Source organism: Narcine bancroftii, chromosome 7 (genome assembly GCF_036971445.1).
Source record: "Narcine bancroftii isolate sNarBan1 chromosome 7, sNarBan1.hap1, whole genome shotgun sequence".
Classification (NCBI taxonomy): domain Eukaryota; kingdom Metazoa; phylum Chordata; class Chondrichthyes; order Torpediniformes; family Narcinidae; genus Narcine; species Narcine bancroftii.
Window position 1 is genome coordinate 26,301,583 of NC_091475.1, and position 20,401 is coordinate 26,321,983.

At 40.8% G+C, this 20,401-nt stretch overlaps 1 protein-coding gene across 4 annotated transcripts in view; it reads right to left on the reverse strand.

The window, feature by feature from the left end:
* Positions 1-4,448, reverse strand: part of pde9aa (phosphodiesterase 9aa) — an 83,969-nt gene extending 79,521 nt beyond the window's left edge. For all 4 annotated transcript variants that reach the window (XR_011341628.1, XM_069889203.1, XM_069889204.1 and 1 more), the window contains exons 1-2: positions 3,409-4,448; positions 1,309-1,640 (exon numbers count right to left, since the gene is read on the reverse strand). The gene's annotated coding sequence lies outside the window, so the exon portion shown is untranslated. The remainder of the gene's footprint in view (positions 1-1,308; positions 1,641-3,408) is intronic.
* Positions 4,449-20,401: the final 15,953 nt, after the last annotated feature.

Consider the following 20,401-nt stretch of genomic DNA (forward strand, 5'->3'; position numbering starts at 1 on the left):
ATGAAATGAAACACCAGAGACTGCTGATGCAGTGATGGAAGTAACAACACAATGCTGGAGAAAATCCAGCAGTTCAAACAGTCTGACTTATTTTGCAAAGATACCCTTTCATTAAGGTCTGAGCAAAATGTATGCAGGTGCCTGAATAAAACGGTGAAGGGGAGGGGCAGGGGGAGGAGCGCAGACTGACAAGAAATGAAGGGAGAGCACAAAAAAGTGGAGGGGGGGGATGGCTCTGTGAATGGAAAGAGGGTAGAGAACTGGAGAAAAGGGAAAGGGATGGGTTGGAGAATAGGGAGTGGCCTAACAGAAATCAGAGAAGTTGAAATTAATGTTGGAGAGTTCCCAGATGGTGTTTCTCCTCCTACTGGTTTGGCAGTGCATGAGGACATGGACAGACATATCAGCACAGGAGTGGGGTACAGAATTGAAATAGCCACTGGGAGATCCCGGTCACTGATGCGGAGAGATCAAAGCTGCACAGCAAAGCAACCTCCCAGTCGGCTTCCAGTTTCTCTGATGTGGAGAAGGCCACAATGAGAGCACTCGATGCAGTAGATGACTCCTGTGGATTCATAAGTGAATTGTTGCTTCATTTGGAAGGACCAGTTGGGGCCCTGAATGATGGTGAAGGAGGGGGTGTGGCCACCAGTTTGGAGAAAAATAGCTTCAGTTTTGGACCACTCTTCCAAGATTGCACTCAAGACTTAGTTTGCTTTATTATGCTCAAATCATTTTGTACTTCATAAACATAAGCTTCTGACAATACTTGAGAATGAGTCAAGACAGAGTATTAGTGGATGGAATGAAAAAATGTGATTGATATTGCCACTAATTACAGTGAAAACAAAATTCAGACAAGCAGAGACCTATAATGTTCCTTTTTCCAGATTCCAGACCAGTTATTCTAATCAATATTTTGTTGGTTGGGGTGAATATAACTAGGCTTCTTTTGGATTTGTGCAGACTGGTTCATTACCATGCACAGCCTATGAATTTTATACCCAATAAAACTAACAAACGGATAATTTTGTATACGATTTCATAACATATGCTCATGCTAATTTAGACCATATCAGAGCATAGAAAGTGTACATTCCCTTCTCATCAAATCTTCAAATTGAAATAAAGTACAGTAAAATCCCCATTAACCAGAATTCAAGCAACTGGCCAGTCTCAAGCAACCAGCAAAAAAAGGTTGTGGAAAATAAATTTTAAAAATGAAAATATATAAGAATAAAATAATAGATAAAAAATACACAAGTTTAAAATCGTAAAAGTGAATGTTCTCTGAAGTAACATGCAAACCTTTGGTGAAGACAGAAGCAATATTCAGCCAGCGAAGTGCCTTGGTCGTGCTTTCCTCGTAGCAGCTGCTTGAATAAAGCTGTGGGAAACAGCAATGGCGTCGTCCAGGATGAAAAGCTGGTTGATGCAACTCACCGTTGGGGTGCCTCTCTTAAAGTGTCTCCTTCTCCCTGCTTAGTTAAAGTCATTCCGTTCAGAGGCTTTATCTGTAAACTTGGGGGTGGAGGGGGTGCTAATTATCTATAATGTTATTGTTCGTCTTTCAGGTCATTCCATGGAGGAGGATTGAACCACCAGATGCAGCGAATGTTAAATGTTTTCAAAGAATGTGACTGAAAATAAAATAAAATGCTTTGAGGTTTATATATTCATGCAAGTGAAGTGCAAGTACCATATAGTATTTTTGTATTTCAAACCGTTTATTCTTAATGCAGGTTTATTAGTTAAGCATTGTAAGAGAAAGCCTCAAGCAACTGGAAAATACACTTATCTGGCATTTACCAATCTCCATAGGTGCCGGATAGCAGGGGTTTTATTGTATAATCTTTAAGACCATTTTTTAAATGTTGAAACCATATTTCCCTCATGCTTGACTACATTTACTGTGGCAGTTGAGGAAATGTAGACTGAGCAGTAATACAAGGAGACCACTCCAAAAATAACTCAATCATTGATAAAAGTGGAGCACAGCATGCAAGTGCCAACATCAAGGCAGAAGTATCTGCAAATGTCCTCAACCAGGGATGAACTTACAGAACTGATCAACAAGGAGCACAACAGAGTTCTGATAATCACAACCCTGAAAAGGATTTAACAATTCATTCAAATAAAATTAGCATTAAAGTGAACTTCAAAATGGTCAGAAAGCATAATGTTGTTCAACAGGGTTCATTTCTACTACTTATTCCATTCGCTTGCAAACAGAAATAATTTGGATATGGACAATTTACATATTTACACATGACACCAAAACAAATTGCTGTTGGGGGTCAGTTTGTTCGCTCACCCCAATCTTTGCATTCATCCCCAACAGACTGAAAGAATCTTGTGGACAGAAATGAAGTTTCTCAAATGCTAACTCCTGAAACCTAACACCTACCTGCACACCTCCTGTCCCTCATGACTGATAAAATATAAAGTACTTTTCTAAGGGTTCAGTGTTCAGATCACTTTCCCACTTCCTAATGCATCACAGATTCAGAATATACAACTCCAGATCATCAGCTCCAGGTCAAAGTTCTAGAAACTGCAGATAGATGTGGTCCCATCAAATCGAACATTAACATCTGTAATACCTCACTTGATTTCAAATTTATTGTCAGAGTACATACATGACAACACATACAACCCTGAGATTCTTTTTCCTGTGGGTGTGGCTGAATTGCTACTTATTGGCAGTGTATCAACGTACATATGTAAACACATAAAGAAATGTCAACAAATTGCAATAAAAAGAGGAAAAAATCAATAAAGTGGAAAAGTGAGAGTCCTTAAATGAGTCCCTGATTGAGTTTGTTGTGGAGGAGTCTGATGGTGAAGGGGTAGCAACTGTTCCTGAACCTGATGGTGCGAGTCTTGTGACACCGAGACCTCTTTCCTGATGGTAGCAGCGAGAACAGAGCATGTGCTGTGTGGTGTGGATCCTTGATGATTGCTGCTGCTCTATGATGGCAGCGTTCCCTGTAGATGTTCTCAATGGTGGGGAGGGTTTTTTTAAAAAACCTGTGATGTCCTGGACTGCGTCCACTACCTTTTGGAGACTTGTAAACTTTCTCCATAAATCTAACTCACACCTATAACCCTCTAGTTTAGGGATAGCCAAACATTTTTGGTTGTGGGCCACATATAGAAAAATATAATGAGTCACATGCCAAGCAATATTAAGCCCAGCAGTTTTCACCAGTTACACTGAAAGAAGAGTGTTTTTAGACCAGAGAACCCTTGTGCAATCGAAAATTCATTTTCTATCAAAATAACTATCCAACATTATTGAACAATTTAACTGTAGTCACAATTATAGTCAACAGTTGAAAAGATTAAACATGTTTTTAACAAGAGTCAAAAAGTACAAAAATATCGACAAGTGGAATACATACGTACATTAATTGGAGACCTTGGGTGTCTGAAAACGCCAAACAACAAAAGAAACACACGGCTCTGAAATATGATCAGGAAATTGATATTAACAAGGCCTTTGAGCTCTGCACCAATCAGGCACCGCGCTTGTTCCATCACAAGATGTATGTAGGTGATGAATTTAACATATGAAAACACTGCAATGTAAACACACCAAAATGCTGGAGGAGCTCAGCCGGTCTTTTCAGCGTCTTTAGGAGACAAAGATATACTGTTGACGTTTTGGGCCTGAGCCCTTATTTAAGGAATAAGCAGAATAATGCAGAAGCGGGAAATCTCAGAAAGTCTCAGAATACAGACAATGGGGGAGGAATCAAGATCAACAAAAGGTGTTAACTGGATATAAGGGATGAGGTAAGAATTTATCATGTTTGTGTAAAAGGAGATGGAATGGAGAGACGGAGATAGAGAAAGGTGATGGGGGAAGAAGTTGGGGGGGGGGTGAATTAACGAAAGCCAGAGAAGTTTATATTAATGCCATCCAGTTGGAGGGTGCCCAGTCAGAAGATGAGGTGTTCCTCCCATTTATGGGTCGGCAGGTGCTTGTAATCAAATTGAAGCTATCGAAGGAGATATTGACATTAGTCCAACTGCAGTCTATTAAGAAAAACAACCCCAGGAATTGTATCACAATTATATCAAAAGGGAAAAATCAAATAGCAGGAGGAAGCTGTGGTATTGTCAGTCAACCTGTAGTCAGATGGAAGAGAGAACTCCAAATTACAAAGGAGTCAGTTGAATCACATTCCATTCACAACCATTTTACTGAGCTAACTCCTGCCACTAAATTAGTAATCAAACCCATTCTCTTTCTTTGCAATACAGGAGTGTGTTGGAGAAACTCAGTAAGTAATGTAGCATCCATAGGAAGCAAAGGGTAAACCATGATTCGGTCCTGTGCCATTCATCAGGAATAAGAAAAGACAGGCAGAAACATCAAACACCTTATATTGCATTCAGCATTCACCCACTGGACAACATCAACATGGTTTCTCCAGTTTCCGTTAACACCTATCCATGACTCCCACTTTCCCTATCCATCTTTCCCTCCAGCTTCCCACCCCCTTCCCTTTCTTCTCCTATCAGAGAGCTATCTTTTTTAAGCCCCTTGCCCTGTCCCCATTACTTTTTGGATATTTTCTCTTCTACCCTCCCACATGTATGCACTGATTGCATCTCTCTCATCTGTTAGCATGTGTTCCTTCCCACCCCCGCCCCCACCTTTATATTCAGGCATCTTCCAGTTTATTTCACATTCCTGACAAAGGGACCAGGCCTGAGACATTGGTCACCCTTTGCTTTCATCAGAACATTTGTGTGTTGCATTTGACCACAGCAGGTTTTCTTGTCTACCCTTTTTTCTTGTAGGATTTGTAAAGTGTGAAGTGTATCATCTTTCCACTTTTTAGAACTGAATTTCTGAATCATCAAATCCTCATGAACCCTTAGTATTTTGTCTGCAAGCCTCCAGATTATCTGGAAATTTCACATTGCTCACATTAAAGCCAAGTCAAATTTATTTCCCAAATAATCAATTCAAAATTCCATGATGTTCTTGCATCTGGAACTGAAGGCTCTCATACAATTCAAAGCATCATAAATAGGAGCAGGAATAGGTCATCTCGGGAATCGAGCCTATTTTGCTGTTCAGTAAGAGCTGGCTGTGGTCTCAGCTCAACTTGCAGATCATAAATCACTACATTAAATACAAACTGACCCTTGTTTAATTCAGATTACAATGTTAATTCAAATTTTTTTAAAAACTAACACAGCGAAAGAGAACAAAGAACTTGGTTAAAAATTAATGTTTAACATGGAGAAGAAAATAATTTTTAGTTAATGGAGCTAAACAGAAAGTCTACAGACACTGTGATTGTAGTTCAATACATAAAAGTGCTGAAGAAACAATTCTTTACAGCATATATACAAAGAGAAACAGCCATTTCAGGTCTATCCCTTCATCAAGGTATGATCAAACAGCAGGCATGTGCCTAAATTCAATTGTGGAGGGAGGGATGAGGGAAGAGCACAGGTCCACAGCCAAGAGGGTATAGATGGATATGGGTGGGACGGCAGTTGAGAAAAATGTTGGGAAGTGATAGCTCTCTGAATGGAGGGAGAGTGGGAAGCTGGGGTAAAGGAGACAGGAATAGGGAAAGAGAGGCAGGGAAGTGGCCAGACAGAAACCAGAGATTGATGTTAATACCATCTGATTGGAGAATGTCCAGACAGAATATTAGGTGATGTTCCTCCAATTTGCCAGTGGCCTCGGTTTAGCAGTGCAAAAGGCTATGAACAGACATGTTGGGTGTGGGAGTCAGGCATAAAATTGAAATGGTTGGCCACTGGAATTGCAGCAGAGAGGAAAGGAGCTGAACAGAACAATCCCCCAGTTTGCGACCATCCTTTCAGATGTAGTGGAGGCCACATTGGGAGCACCAAAAGCAGATGCACAAATGAAGTGTAGCTTCACTTGGAAGGACTGTGTGGGGCCCAAAATGGTGGTGTGGAAGGAGGTGTGAGCATTCCTGTGGTCACAGGGGTAGATGTCAAAAGGGTGATTGGCTGGAAGGGATGAGTGGACAGGAGCCATGGAGGAAATGGTCCTCGCTGAACGCGAAGAGTGGAAGATGTGTCTGGTGGTGGAAATTGCAGAGGATATGTTGACTGTGGGGCTTGTTTTCATCTTTAGGAATCCTTACACACACACATATATATTTAAAAAGCATAATTTACATAACAGAATTAGTGTTAAATGATACACAAGTAACTTGTACTGCTCTCATCTTCACATTGACATTGTCTCCTACAGAAGTGAGCAGCGTTCTCGTTCACTCGTGTGATAAATCCTAAGCAACCTTCTGCACACACATACACAAACTTTCTCTCGTGGAATGAAAAAGCTGCAAAATTCTATCCAATATTTTGAAACTCAACATTCGAATATTCCTTTGCAAGAGTTCAGAATTAAAACTTGATTTACTGTCTATGTGAAATAAGGTAAGACAGGAGGGGAGGGGCAGAGAACGAGAGAGAAGGCAAGTTAGCAGGAGGCAGTCTGAGAAAAGGCTGGACAGAAGGAGCCTGCTGAAAAGGTTTCCTTTTTCAAGACTGGGCAGAGTTCTGATATGGTAGTCTGAGTGTACTCTCTGTGGAAATCAGGAGTGGCGGCTCGTCTTCCTGGTGTGGCAAGGAGGAGAAGAACTCTGAGAAGAACTTGGAAAGAAAACAAGTTTCTTCTGGAAGACGTTCCTGTTTGGGGTGTCCAACAAGCCACAACCATCTCTCTGGAACCCTCCACAACTATCCTGCCTGGTAATTCTAAGCACTAAAGTTTGCTTGAATGTAATGACTGTTTGATTCTGTGCACAGGATTGAAGATTACTGGAAACGGTAGTCTTGGAAGATTGGCCAGTAAAAAGGACTTTCTTGAAAACACATTACACACACTTGCACTTAGATTAGGTTGGATGGAGGGATTGTGTAAATAATGTTGATAAATTAAGAGTTAATCGTGTTGTTCTCTACTCAGAGAATTAAACTAATTTTATTTAAGGAACCATTGCTTTTTTTTTAATATTTTTTTTATTTTTCACACTGTGAACTATAATCAACCAAAATTCATACAAACATTTCCCTCTTAAATATACACAGTGGCATTTTCTCCATTCCCCCCCACCTTCCCTCCCCCCTCCAAAACCAATAAACATTCAATATATACAATACAATAAAACCATTAAACAATGTCATCACACAATGAAAAAAACAAGAAAAATGTGTCATCTACTTTTACACACTGGATCAAGTCATTTTGTCTTCTTAACATTTTAGGGGTCGGAGGCAAGCCCTCTCTATTATATTCCATGTACGTTCCCAAATTTGTTCAAATAATGTAACTTTATTTTTTTAATTATATGTTATTTTTTCCAATGGAATACATTTATTCATTTCCATGTACCATTGCTGTATTCTCAGGGTCTCTTCTGATTTGCAAGTTGACATTATACATTTTTTTGCTCCAGCTAAGGCTATCATAATAAATTTGTTTTGCGCTTCATCCAGTTTGAGGCCTAATTCCTTACTTCTTGTATTACTTAGAAGAAAGATCTCTGGATATTTTGGTATGTTGTTTTTTGTGATTTTATTTAATATCCGATTTAGATCTTCTCAAAACTTTTCCACTTTCTCACATGCCCAAATTGCATGTACTGTTGTTCCCATTTCTTTCTTACAGCAAAAACATTTATCTGATACTGTTGGGTTCCATTTATTTAACTTTTGGGGCGTGATATATAGCCTGTGTTTTTATATTAATTATAAATTTGGAATGTTGTTTTTTGGATCACATTTTTTTTAAAGTGGCTTAAATTATTATCTAACCTAATACCTTTGGATTTGCATTCTGCAAATTCTTCGGTATCGGATTGCTTGTGTTTGCCATTTAAATGGTGATTCTTTTTAAAATTCTGTATAATCCGCATTAGCCATTGGCATCATTTCACCTTTATTTGCGCTGATCTTGTACCCCGATATTTCTCCATACTCCTTCAATTTCTTATGCAGTTCTTTTATTGATATTTCTGGTTCTGTTAAGTATACTATGATGTCATCTGCAAATACTCCTTTTATACTCCTCCTTTATTTTTATCCCTTTTATTTTATTTTCTGTTCTTATCAGTTCTGCCAATGGTTCTATTGCTAAAGCGAACAGTGAGGGAGATAATGGACATCCCTGCCTAGTTGACCTACTTAATTTAAATTGGTTCGATACATATCCATTGATCGTCACCTTCGCCAATGGTCCATTATATAATGCTTTAATCCAATACTTTAAATAAATTCTATTCTACCCTGTCAAAGGCTTTTTCTGCATCTAGAGCAACAGCCACAGTTGGCATTTTATTTCCTTGAACTGCATGAATTAAATTAATAAATTTACAGATATTATCTGCTGTTAATCTTTTCTTAATAAATCCAGTTTGATCTAGTTTTACTATTTTTGGTACACAGTCGGCCAATCTGTTTGCTAATAGTTTTGCTATCATCTTATAATCTGAATTAGGTAGAGATATTGGTCTATATGATGCTGGTGTTAGTGGATCCTTCCCCGTCTTTGGTATTACTGTTATTATTGCTGTCTTACATGAATCTGGCAAGTTTTGTGTTTTGTGTTTCTTCTATCTGGTTCATTACTTCCAAGAGAGGAGGAATTAATAACTCTTTAAATGTTTTATAGAATTCTATTGGGAATCCATCCTCTCCAGGCTTTTTATTGTTCGGCAGCTTTTTTTAATATATCCTGTACTTCATCTATTTCAAATGGTTTTATCAGTTTGTTTTGTTTCTCTTCTTGCAATTTTGGCAGTTCAATTTTAGCTAAAAACTCTTCTTTCTCCTCATTCTCAGTTCAGTATAATAGTTCATTAATCTCCATTGAATTATATGTAATTTGTTTGTCCTTTTTCCTTGATGCCAATACAGTTATTTTAGCTTGTTCTAAGTTGCCAGGCCAATATTTTGTGTGTGTTTCTCCTAGTTCATAATACTTTTGCTTTATTTTCATTATGTTCTTCTCCACCTTATACGTTTGTAATGTTTCGTATTTTATTTTTTGTCCTCCAATTCTCTTCTTTTTGTTACATCATCCCTTGTTGCTAGTTCCTTTTCTGTACTTACTATCTCCCTTTCCAACTGTTCTATTTCCCAATTGTAGTCCTTTTTCATCTTAGTTACATAACTTATTATCTGCCCTCTAATGAAGGCTTTCATTGCATCCCATAATATAAATTTGTCTTTCACTGATTCCATATTTATTTCAAAGTACATTTTAATTTGACGTTCAATAAACTCTTCAAATTCCTGTCTTTTAAGTAGCATGGAGTTTAACCTCCATCTATATGTTCTTGGTGGGATGTCCTGCAGTTCTATTGCTAATAACAGGGGTGAATGATCAGATAGCAATCTAGCTTTATATTCAGTTTTCCTAACTTTCCCTTGAATATGGGATGACAACAAAAACATATCAATCCTTGAATACGTTTTATGCCTACTCGAATAATATATGTATTCCTTCTCCCTTGGGTGCTGCCTCCTCCATATATCCATAATTTTCATTTCCTGCATTGATTTAACCATAAATTTGGCTACTTTGTTCTTTTTGCTAGTCTTTTGTCCAGTTTTATGCAACATTGGATCCAAATTAAGGTTAAAATCCCCTCCTATCAATATATTTCCTTGCGTATCTACAATCTTCAAAAAAATATCTTGCACAAACTTTTGATCCTCTTCATTAGGTGCATATATATTGAGCAAATTCCAAAATTCTGAATATATCTGACACTTTATCATTACATACCTCCCTGCTGGATCTATTATTTCCTCCTCTATTTTGATTGGTACATTTCTATTAATTAATATAGCTACACCTCTAGCTTTTGAATTATACGTGTCCTACCCAGTCTCTCTTTAATTTATTATGTTCCACTTCAGTTAGATGCGTTTCCTGCACAAATGCTATGTCTATTTTTTCTATTTTCAGTAAATTTAATAGCCTCTTCTGTTTAATTTGGTTATGTATTCCATTAATATTTATAGTCATATAATTCAACATGGCCATCTCATATCTTGTTTGCACTTCATTTCCGCTTCCTCACCACCACCATCCCCCTTTTCATCTCTCAGTTTTCCCTTTTTAAACTCAATGTATGACAACACATTTAAAATATTAAATACTTCAACAACTCCCACATCCAATATTCCCTTAGCCCCAAATGTCCCCCCTCTCTGATTTGCCCCTTATCCCTTGCCGGGCAACCACAACTCCCCTCTCCATTTGGATTGCGAACCCGCTCACATCAAATGATTTCGCAGTGACGGTTATACTCTCCCACCCAACCCCCCCAGAAAAGACTTTTTTTTTTACACATATAACAAAGTTCACCCTTTTTTCCCTCCTTCTCTTTCCCTTCCTTAGTTCTTACATATACAGCACTTTTACATCTTTATATATATTTTTTATCACCGTTCTTCATTCTTATTACATCTCTTCATCTCTCCTTCTGACCTGCAGGCATTCTGCAAATTCTCGTGCTTCCTCCAGATCTGAGAACAATCTGTTTTGCTCCCCAGGGATAAATATTTTAAGCACAGCTGGATGTCTTAACATAAATTTATAACCTTTTTTCCATAGGATCAATTTTGCTGTATTAAACTCCTTCCTCTTCTTTAAGAGTTCAAAACTTATGTCTGGGTAAAAAAAATATTTTTTGACTCTTGTATTCCAATTGTTTATTGTCTTCCTTGCCCGCTCCAGTATATTTTCTCTTGTTGTATATCTAAAAAAATTTACTAAAACTGATCTTGGTTTTTGATGCGTCTGTGGTTTTGGAGCTAATGTTCTGTGTGCCCTTTCTATTTCCATTCCTTCCTGTATTTCTGTCATTCCCAGGACCTTTGGGATCCATTCTTTTAATTTCACTAAATTCTATGTCAACCATTCTTTTAATGCTCTCATTTGTTCTTGAAAAAAATCTTTATCTATATTCTGTCCATCTGTTTTACCTTCTATTTCTCTGTGCGGATCTTGGTCTTCTTCTTCCTCTTCTTCTGTGTCTGCACCTGTGTTTGTGTCTTCTTCTTCTCTTCCTTGTATTTGTGTCTCTTCTGACTTTCCTGATGAGTTGCTTGTCTCACTTTGCTGGGCTTCTTTTTGTTTGGCTTCTTGCCATTGGTCCTCTTCTTCTGGGCTATTCATCTGTTGGGCCTCCTGCCGCTGCTCTTCTTTCCTTTTATTTCCTTTCCTGTCACTTTCCTCTTCTTCCAGCTGAGAGCTCTGGTGTTGGGCATCCCTCAGCTGGTCACATTGTTTGCCCGCTCCTCGGCTGAGGCCCCCTCCCGTTGGTGTTCTCCTTCTCCTTAGTTAGCGCAGCGCACTTTTGTTTGGCTCAGAGAGCCATTTTGCAGTCCAGCGGTCGGGGGAGGGGTCACGACTCTGCAGGGTCATCACCCTCCACGATGGCTCCATTTCTTCATGCAAGTAAAGCCTTCTCCTTTCTCTTGCAGGGTTTTTCCTTCTTTTTTCCCCATTGTTTTTACTTTTTCCTTTTTGGGTGCCATTTTCTTTCTTTTCTCTACAACTTTATCTTTTATTTGTTATGTTTTGTATTTCTTTAAATTTGTATTTTCTTCACTTTATTTCTTCTTTTCTGGAGAGGGCTGGTATTGCCCTACCGGCCACTACTCCATCACGTGACTCCTCCCAAGGAACCATTGCTTTGGTGTGTTTCTATTGCTGCTGATATATGGGGTTCACTGAACTCGTAACAATCTCCAATTTATTTATTTCCGCATTAAATTCTTTTAATTTTTTTGTATGAGATAATTTGACCCCTCAAATATGCCTTTAACATATCCCAGATTAGAAAGCTATTGTCCATTGATCCCAAATTAGTTTCACAAAAAAGTTCAATCTGTTGTTGTATAAATTGTTTAAAATCCTCCTTTTTTTAGTCACATCGTATTTAATCGCCATCTGTATTCATTTTCCTGCTTCTCCGATAATTGTATTACCAAGGTTAGCGGTGAGTGATCTGAGTCCAGCCTAGGTAAGTATTCAGTTTTTACTACTCGATAGCAAAATTAAATCTATTCTGGTATGTGAGTCTTTTTTTTAAATGAAATGAATAATCTCTCTCCTTAGGATTAGAACGCCTCAGACATCCATCAAGTTTAAATCTTTCATATATAAGAGAGTTGATTTAGCTGCCTTGGGCCTTGTTACCGTTTTTGTCTGTTTATTTAGGATCAGGTCCTCTGCGGCTTTTAAAAATACGTACTTCATAAAGACCTCGTCGTCTTAATTCGGGGCATAAATATTCATTAATGTCCATGATTCTGAGTAAAGTTTGCCATTTATTACATATCTACCCGCTTGGTCCATGGAGACATTTTCTACAGTGGTCAGGTTCTTATTAATCAAAATTGCCACGCCCACTGCTTCGAATTGAATGAGGAAGAGAAGACCTGCTTCCCCCCCCCCCCCCCCCCCCCACAATCGCCTCAATTTATTGTGTTCCCCTTTAGTAAGATGTTTTTCTTGGAGTAATACTATGTCAGCTTTTATCTTTTTAAATATGAGAGCATTATTAGTCTTTTAACCGTCCCATTCAAACCATTGACATTAAAACTTAATAAACTTCAATGACTTATCCATAACATATTAAAAATTCTGTGCAAATATACAAGTGTGTAAACAGTTTTGTGATCTGTGACTTCTCCCTAAAATTCATGCAACCTCCACCTCGGCAGTGACATAGACAGGAAGTCCCCAAGGCCCAAGAAAAGCCCACAAAAGCCTTCAGGGAGAAAGAAAAAGAACCCCACCCAAAAGTGCCATCTTGAAAACTATCCCCCCTCCATTGACCCCATTACCGCCCCCCCCTTAACCCAGAGTTGTACCTTGGTGTACCTTCAAAATCTTCTTTCCATTTTCCGAGCTACCTGAGACGTAGATGGGATAGAACTTTTGACATTTCACCATAAGAATTAAGACGACCACCACACACAATAAAGCTTTACGAAGTCCTTAAATATCTTATTTACACCAGTCTTTCACTGTCGGCTTCACTGTTCCTCTTCATAATTGTCAAATAAACTTCTTTCAATTTAAAATATCTTCTATTGCCTTTGGAAATGTCCGTTCTCAACATTGCTGGGTACAGCATTGTATATTTAAAGTTCTTTTCTTGGAGTTGACAACGTTGAATTGCCTTCTTCTCTGAATCACCACGTTACTAACGTCCTGGAAGAACATGATCTCTGCATTGCCCAATTTCAAGGGAGAACCAGAGTTCTGAGTATTTTCATAAGCAATTCTTAGGATCGTCTCTATCCTTGAAGCTCAACAATCTCACCAGAACGGGTCGAGGGCAGGCTTCACTTGAGGAATTCTAATCTCAAATAATTTCATGGCATCTCTGCCTTCTGCACCTTCTCTCAGGCCAACAATTTGCAAATTGTTCCTCCGACTGAAGTTCTCCATATGATCCAATTTGTCCATGAGAAACTGTTTATCTGTCACCCATTGTTCAGCTTGTTTCTTTAGTTCTTTGATTTGTTTATCGTGTTTTCCCCCCCATTAGTCACCACCCACCATCAATCACTATCCCCCCAGTCAGTCACTTTCCTCCCATCAGTCGCCACCCCCACTGTCAATTGACACTCACCCCATCAATCATTTGGCCCCTCCTCTCAGCAACATCCCACTGCCACAAGCAATGAGCTGTAAAATGGCGGTCCTGGCTCGACAGGCCGAAGGGCCTACTCCAGCTCCTATTGTCTATTGTCTATTGTTACTGTGAACTGGAGTGGCATTCTCAGAAGAGGCAGTTCGCGGCCACCCACTCTAGCAGCCCCTAATTCTAACTCCCCCACCACCCTGGGCCCCACAGCAACAAACCATCTCTCCCTCCCGATCGCAGCAGGCACTTCAGCCAGTGGTCACCGGAGCAACCAGGTCAGCCATTTTCTTTTTTTTTAAACTTTATTTATTAAAAAAACAAATAATATGATATATACAGCAATTAAATATGAAAATTTTTTCTATATATAGAAAAAAGAAAAAAAGAAACCCCCCCTTCAGCCATCTCTCCTAAGCCATTAAAAAAAGAAATATTTTTAAAAAGTTAAATATACATATTAAAATCTAATCAATATAAATTGAAATGTAAGTATTCAGCCACTTATTAATTAAAAGATTATAATTATTGTTATATAGAGAATTTAGGTTAAAATGACTTAAGTTAAAATGTGATGATTAATCATAAACAGGGAAGCCAGAACGGACAGGGAGTTTACTAGCAGTCAAGGACAAAAGGATCTGCTGAATATGTTTTTTTAAACCTATCTTTTCATGGTCATAGTGAGAGACATGCAGGAGACAAAGGATTGATAAGAAGGGTGAGAAACAGAATTTAGTGTATGTAGAGTTCACAGCGTACGTAACGAACGTGATAATTAAAAATGCAGTTATACTTAGAATGCTTTTGTAATACTAACCAATTAAAACAGTATTAATAAGAAGGGGAAGGGCAAACAATAAGGGTATAAAAATCAATGCACTGTATGTATCGGGGCTTAACTGGTGAGAAACCAGTTGAGTCCAACTCTGCAGACTTGTAAATAAAGCTTGTCGTGTCATCAGTTTTAAAGAGACTCATGTGTGAGAAGTTTTATTTCTGACAAATGGGGGCTCGTCCGGGATCTACACTCCGGCCGTGAGGGGAGGCGAGAAGAGGGACATCGGAGGCGGTGCGCCCCGCTGAGTTCAGCGGCTCCTAGTCCCTTGCTCGTCGCTTCGGGCGGCTTGAGCGAGTGGTATCCGGACAAGGTGACACGACAAGACGGAGAGGAGAAGGGTGACGGTTCAATCCCCGGGAAGACACCGGTAAGTGACGACTTACGATTGTGGTGTGGGGATTGGGTAACAGGTGTAACGGGATACACCTGTTTGAATAAAAACCAAACGTAATAGATCAGGTATAGATCTTTTGTTGTAGCGTGAGGACCCTGTCGCGGGACTCTAGGATAGACCCCAGGGAAACCTCGGCGGTAACCGAAGGAGGGACAGCACCTCCAACGAAGTGCCGAGAAGAGAGGGGTCAACCCCAGGAAAACCTCAGCAGTAACCGAAGGAGGGACAGTACCTCCGACGAGGCGTCTGAGAAGAAGGGAGTAGGGTCCAGAACGAGAGGGTCCTCAGCAACGATAAACAGATCTAGGTGGGAAAATGGGAGGATCAAAATCTAAGGGCTCGTCTGAAAATTCAGGACAATTCCTGGGAGTTCCCCTTGACAGCCCTTTGGGGAGAATGTTTGAAAATTGGGATAGTAAAAGATATCGGGACAAAAACAAGAAAAAGATGGTCCAATATTGTCTCCTTTGGTCAAAACAACCTATTAAAGGTTCCTCGGTCTGGTGGCCGAAATTTGGATCTGATGAGGATTGGGTTAGACAAGCATTAAACATATATGTAAATTCGAGACCAAAGGTGAATCAAGAAGAGTCAGCGTATGCATTTTGTTGGGTTCCCTGGCCAGGATCCTTAACAGAATGTTTTAAATTGAGGGTAGCGGGAGAAAAGAAATGGGAACCTCTGGACAACCTTCCCCCTCCTTATATTCCCCCGGTGCCTACTGCGCCCGAGGAAAGCTCATTACCGGAGTGGAAAGGTGATGAATCTGATTGCCCCGAAGGGGGCCGGGAAAAAAAGGATGAATTAAGGGAGTCGGACCCTAAACTTCCACCGGTAAACCGACCCTGGACAAGATCCCAGACTGGTCCAGGACCATCAAAGTTTTCAATAAGCCTAAATCCCCTGAGGGAAGTTCCTATGGGAGGACCGGGAGGGGGAACGGGATATGTGAATGTTCCCCTAACTAGTACAGAGGTGCAGGGATTTAAGAAAGAAATGAAAAAGTTATTGGAAGATCCTATAGGACTGGCTGAACAGCTCGACCAATTCCTGGGACCAAACACATATACGTGGGAAGAGATGCAGGCAATAATGGGAACATTATTCTCACCCCAGGAGAGGCAGATGATTCGACGGGCTGCCCTCCTCATGTGGGAATATGAACAACCTGGGGACCCCAGACCCCATGAACAAAAATATCCCTTAAATGAACCCAGGTGGGACAAACGAACACCCGAGGGATTGGCAAGTATGAGACAATATAGAGAGTGGACAATTAAAGGGATACGGGAGGCTGTGCCAAAGGGTCACAATTTCACCAAGGCATTTGGGAACCACCAGGGGAAAGATGAGTCCCCAACTGATTTTTTGGAGAGGGTGAGAAAGAATGTCCAACAGTATGCGGGCGTGGACCCTAGTACACCAATGGGTGAACAGCTTATTCGAATTGAATTTGTTTCCAAATCATGGCAGGACATTAGAAAGAAATTAGAAAAGGAGGAGGACTGGAGCGAAAAACCCCTAAGTGACCTGTTAAAAAAGGCGCAAAAAGTATATGTGCAGAGAGAAGAAGAAGATCAAAAGAGGGCGACAAAGGTTATGGTACAGACTATCCGACAGATGAATGCCGAATCCAGAGGGGAAAGAAAAGAAAACCTTCCTCTAAACAATCCAAGATATCCAAGAGAGGGAAGACCCCGGAGGTTCGTTAAGTGCTATTACTGCAATGAGGAAGGACACTTTAAGAGGGAATGCCCCCGATACAAGAGGGAATTGCGTGCCCTCGAACTTATGGAAGAAGATTAGGGGGGTCAGGGGTTCCAAATGTTAGGGACCAAGTATAAGAGGGAACCCCTGGTAAAACTAAAAATTGGTCCCAAGGGAGAAGAGGTGGTGTTTATGGTGGACACAGGAGCGGAACGAAGTAGTGTAATAACTGTGCCAATCGGAACTGAGCCTGTAAAAAGTAATTTGACAATTTCTGGGATAGAAGGGGCTCCCAGAATGGTATCAATAATTCGCCAAGTAACAGTGAAACTGGAAGAAAGAGAAGGGGTACAAGACCTCTTGTTGTTACCGTCGGCTGGATTTAACCTCCTAGGAAGGGACTTACAGGCTCTCCTAGGTTTGGGTGCTCTCCCTGTGGACGGAGAAGTGCGAGTCCACCTCTGTGCTCTAAAGGAAGAGGATGAACGGCAGATTGACGAGAGAGTCTGGTATAAGGAGGGAAATCGAGGAGGTCTGGACATCCCACCTTTACATGTCACATTAATACCAGGTCATCAGCCGGTAAGGAAACGTCAGTATCCTATTTCTTTGGAAGGGAGAAAAGGGCTACAGCCGGTAATTGAGACTCTAATACGAGACGGACTATTAGAAGAATGCATGTCACCTTATAACACCCCTATACTCCCAGTGAAAAAGTCAGATGGATCCTATCGCCTAGTTCAGGATCTAAGAAGTTTGAATGCTATTGTTCAGACCCGCCACCCAGTGGTGCCTAATCCCTATACTATTATGAGTCGGATTCCCCCAGACCATGAGTGGTTTAGTGTTATCGACTTGAAGGATGCCTTCTGGACGTGTCCATTAGAAGAGGAAAGTAGAGATATGTTTGCGTTTGAATGGGAAAATCCATGGACAGGTAGACGGAGACAGTTTCGGTGGACTGTATTGCCCCAAGGGTTCACTGAATCTCCAAACCTGTTTGGACAAATGCTAGAACAAATCCTGGTGGACTATCCACAATCTGATGATTCCCAACTAATGCAGTATGTGGACGATTTACTATTATCAGGACCCAAGGAACAAGAAATGAGGGGAGATACCATTAGACTCTTGAATTATCTGGGGAAAAAGGGTCTACGGGTGTCCAGGAACAAGTTACAGTTTGTTGAGAGAACTGTGATATATCTGGGACACCAGATAAGTAAAGGACAGAAACGGATTACCCCTGAACGGATTGCGGGAATCACTAGAATGCCGTTACCCCGTAATAAGAAGGAAATAAGACAATTCCTGGGACTCTTAGGTTACTGTAGGTTATGGATAGAGGACTACTCAGCTTTGGTGAAGTTTATGTATGAAAAACTGACAAATGAAAATGAATATCCATTGAAATGGACCCAGGAGGAGGAAGGATGGTTCGAGGATTTGAAGCATCGCCTGACACGAGCCCCAGTACTCACTCTGCCCTCTTTAAAACAGCCCTTCCAGCTATTTGTCACTCATAACCAAGGAACAGCTGTGGGAGTTTTAACACAGGAAAAAGGCGGTCAGCGACACCCAGTGGCTTTCCTTTCCAAAATGATGGACCCAGTGTCTCGCGGATGGCCGACGTGTATCCAGGGAGTAGCGGCTGCTGCTCTATTGGTAGAGGAAGCACATAAACTTACTTTTGGAGGAAAGATGACTGTGTACACCTCCCATTCTGTGAGTGTTTTATTAACACAAACTGCCCATCGATGGCTGACTGATTCTCACATATTAAAGTATGAAACCATTTTAATGGTCGGAGAAGATCTACAGTTTGCAAAGATTAATAGCTGCAACCCAGCTCAGTTTTTATACGGCAGTGAAACAGAGAGAGAGGTGGAGCATGACTGTGTCGAGTTGACAGATCTTCAGACCAAGACCCGAGAAGACCTTTGCGATACTCCTCTGGGAGAAGGATATGAATTCTACATTGACGGCTCCGCCAGATGTGTTGACGGAATGAGAAGAAGTGGGTATGCTATAATAGAAGGAAATACTTGGAAAGTAGTAGAATCCACGAGACTACCCGGAAGCTGGTCAGCACAATCCTTTGAACTATATGCCTTGCAGAGAGCCCTCAGAATACTGGCAAAGAAAATTGGAACGATTTACACTGATTCCAAATACGCATATGGGGTAGTGCATACCTTTGGTAAGATCTGGAAGGAGCGTGGTCTAATTACATCAAGAGGAAAGGAATTGGCACACGAACAGATGATTACTCTGACTTTAGAAGCCTTGACATTACCCCAGGAAATAGCAGTGGTCTACATACCAGGCCATCAGAGGGGAGATACCCCGACGGCAATTGGAAACAGACTGGCTGATGAAGAAGCCAAAAGGGCAGCCATGCAACAAGAAGTCCGTTTGCTGACCTTAATCCCAATAAGGCAAGGCATAAAGAAGGCTCCTATTTTCACTGCTAAGGAAGAAAAGGACATGGCTCAGCTGGGCGCAAGCCAGTTGCCTGATGGAACATGGAAGACACCAGATGGAAGAATGGTTCTAAATAAAGAAATAACTCGCAATATTTTAAAACACCTGCATCATCAGAGCCACTGGGGCACCCAAGCCTTATGTGACACAGTGCTTCGAGAATATGTGTGTAAGGGAATCTACACCTTGGCCCAACAGGAGGTGCAGAATTGTCACCTATGCACAAAAATTAATAAGAAGGTGATGAGGACAGGGACCATGGGAGGTCAACCATTAGCCATACGCCCTTTTCAACGTATCCAGATCGACTTCACAGAGTTACCTCAAGTCCAAAGATGGAAATATCTGTTGGTGATAATAGATCACTTTACCCGATGGGTGGAAGCCTTCCCAACAATAAATACTACAGCCTCTACAGTAGCTCGCCTCCTCCTAGAGCAGATAATCCCCAGATATGGTATAATGGATTCTATAGACTCAGACAGGGGTCCACATTTTTCTTCAAAAATCCAGCAATTGATTTGTAATGCATTACAGGTCTCTTGGAAATTACATACCCCTTGGCATCCACAAAGCTCAGGGAGGGTTGAACGTATGAATGGAACACTAAAAATGCAATTGACAAAGTTAATGGTGGAAACTAAAATGCCTTGGATAAAGTGTCTGCCCCTGGCTTTATTGAGAATTCGTACTGCCCCACGAAAAGATGTAGGGCTGTCCCCTTATGAAATGATGTTTGGACTTCCCTTCTGGAGTACAGTTGAGGGGTGTCCCACCTTGGGGGAAGGGGATATATTTGTTAGGAACTATTTACAGGCACTGTCACGCTCTCTTGCAGATTTACGAAAGAGAGGACTATTGGCACAAACACCGCCTTTAGACTTTTCTTTACACAAAGTGGAACCAGGAGACTGGATTCTCATCAAGACCTGGAAAACTGAAAAACTCCAGCCCCAGTGGGAAGGTCCATACCAAGTTCTCTTAACTACAGAGGCTGCAGCACGAACAAGAGAGAAAGGGTGGACGCACGCATCCAGATTTAAGGGACCTGTAGAGGCGCCTCAGGACCCTGATACGAACTCAGACTGGACTTGTGTTCCTGGAGAAAAACCTCTTACTTTACGATTTCGCCCTGCAATTACTTGCATCCCAGCAAGGTCAAATGCGCTCTGCTATATATCAGAACCGTCTGGCCCTAGACTATCTCCTAGCCACGGAAGGAGGTGTATGTGGAAAGCTTAATTTGACTAACTGCTGCTTACAGATTGATGATAATGGCAAAGCCATTCGAAAAAT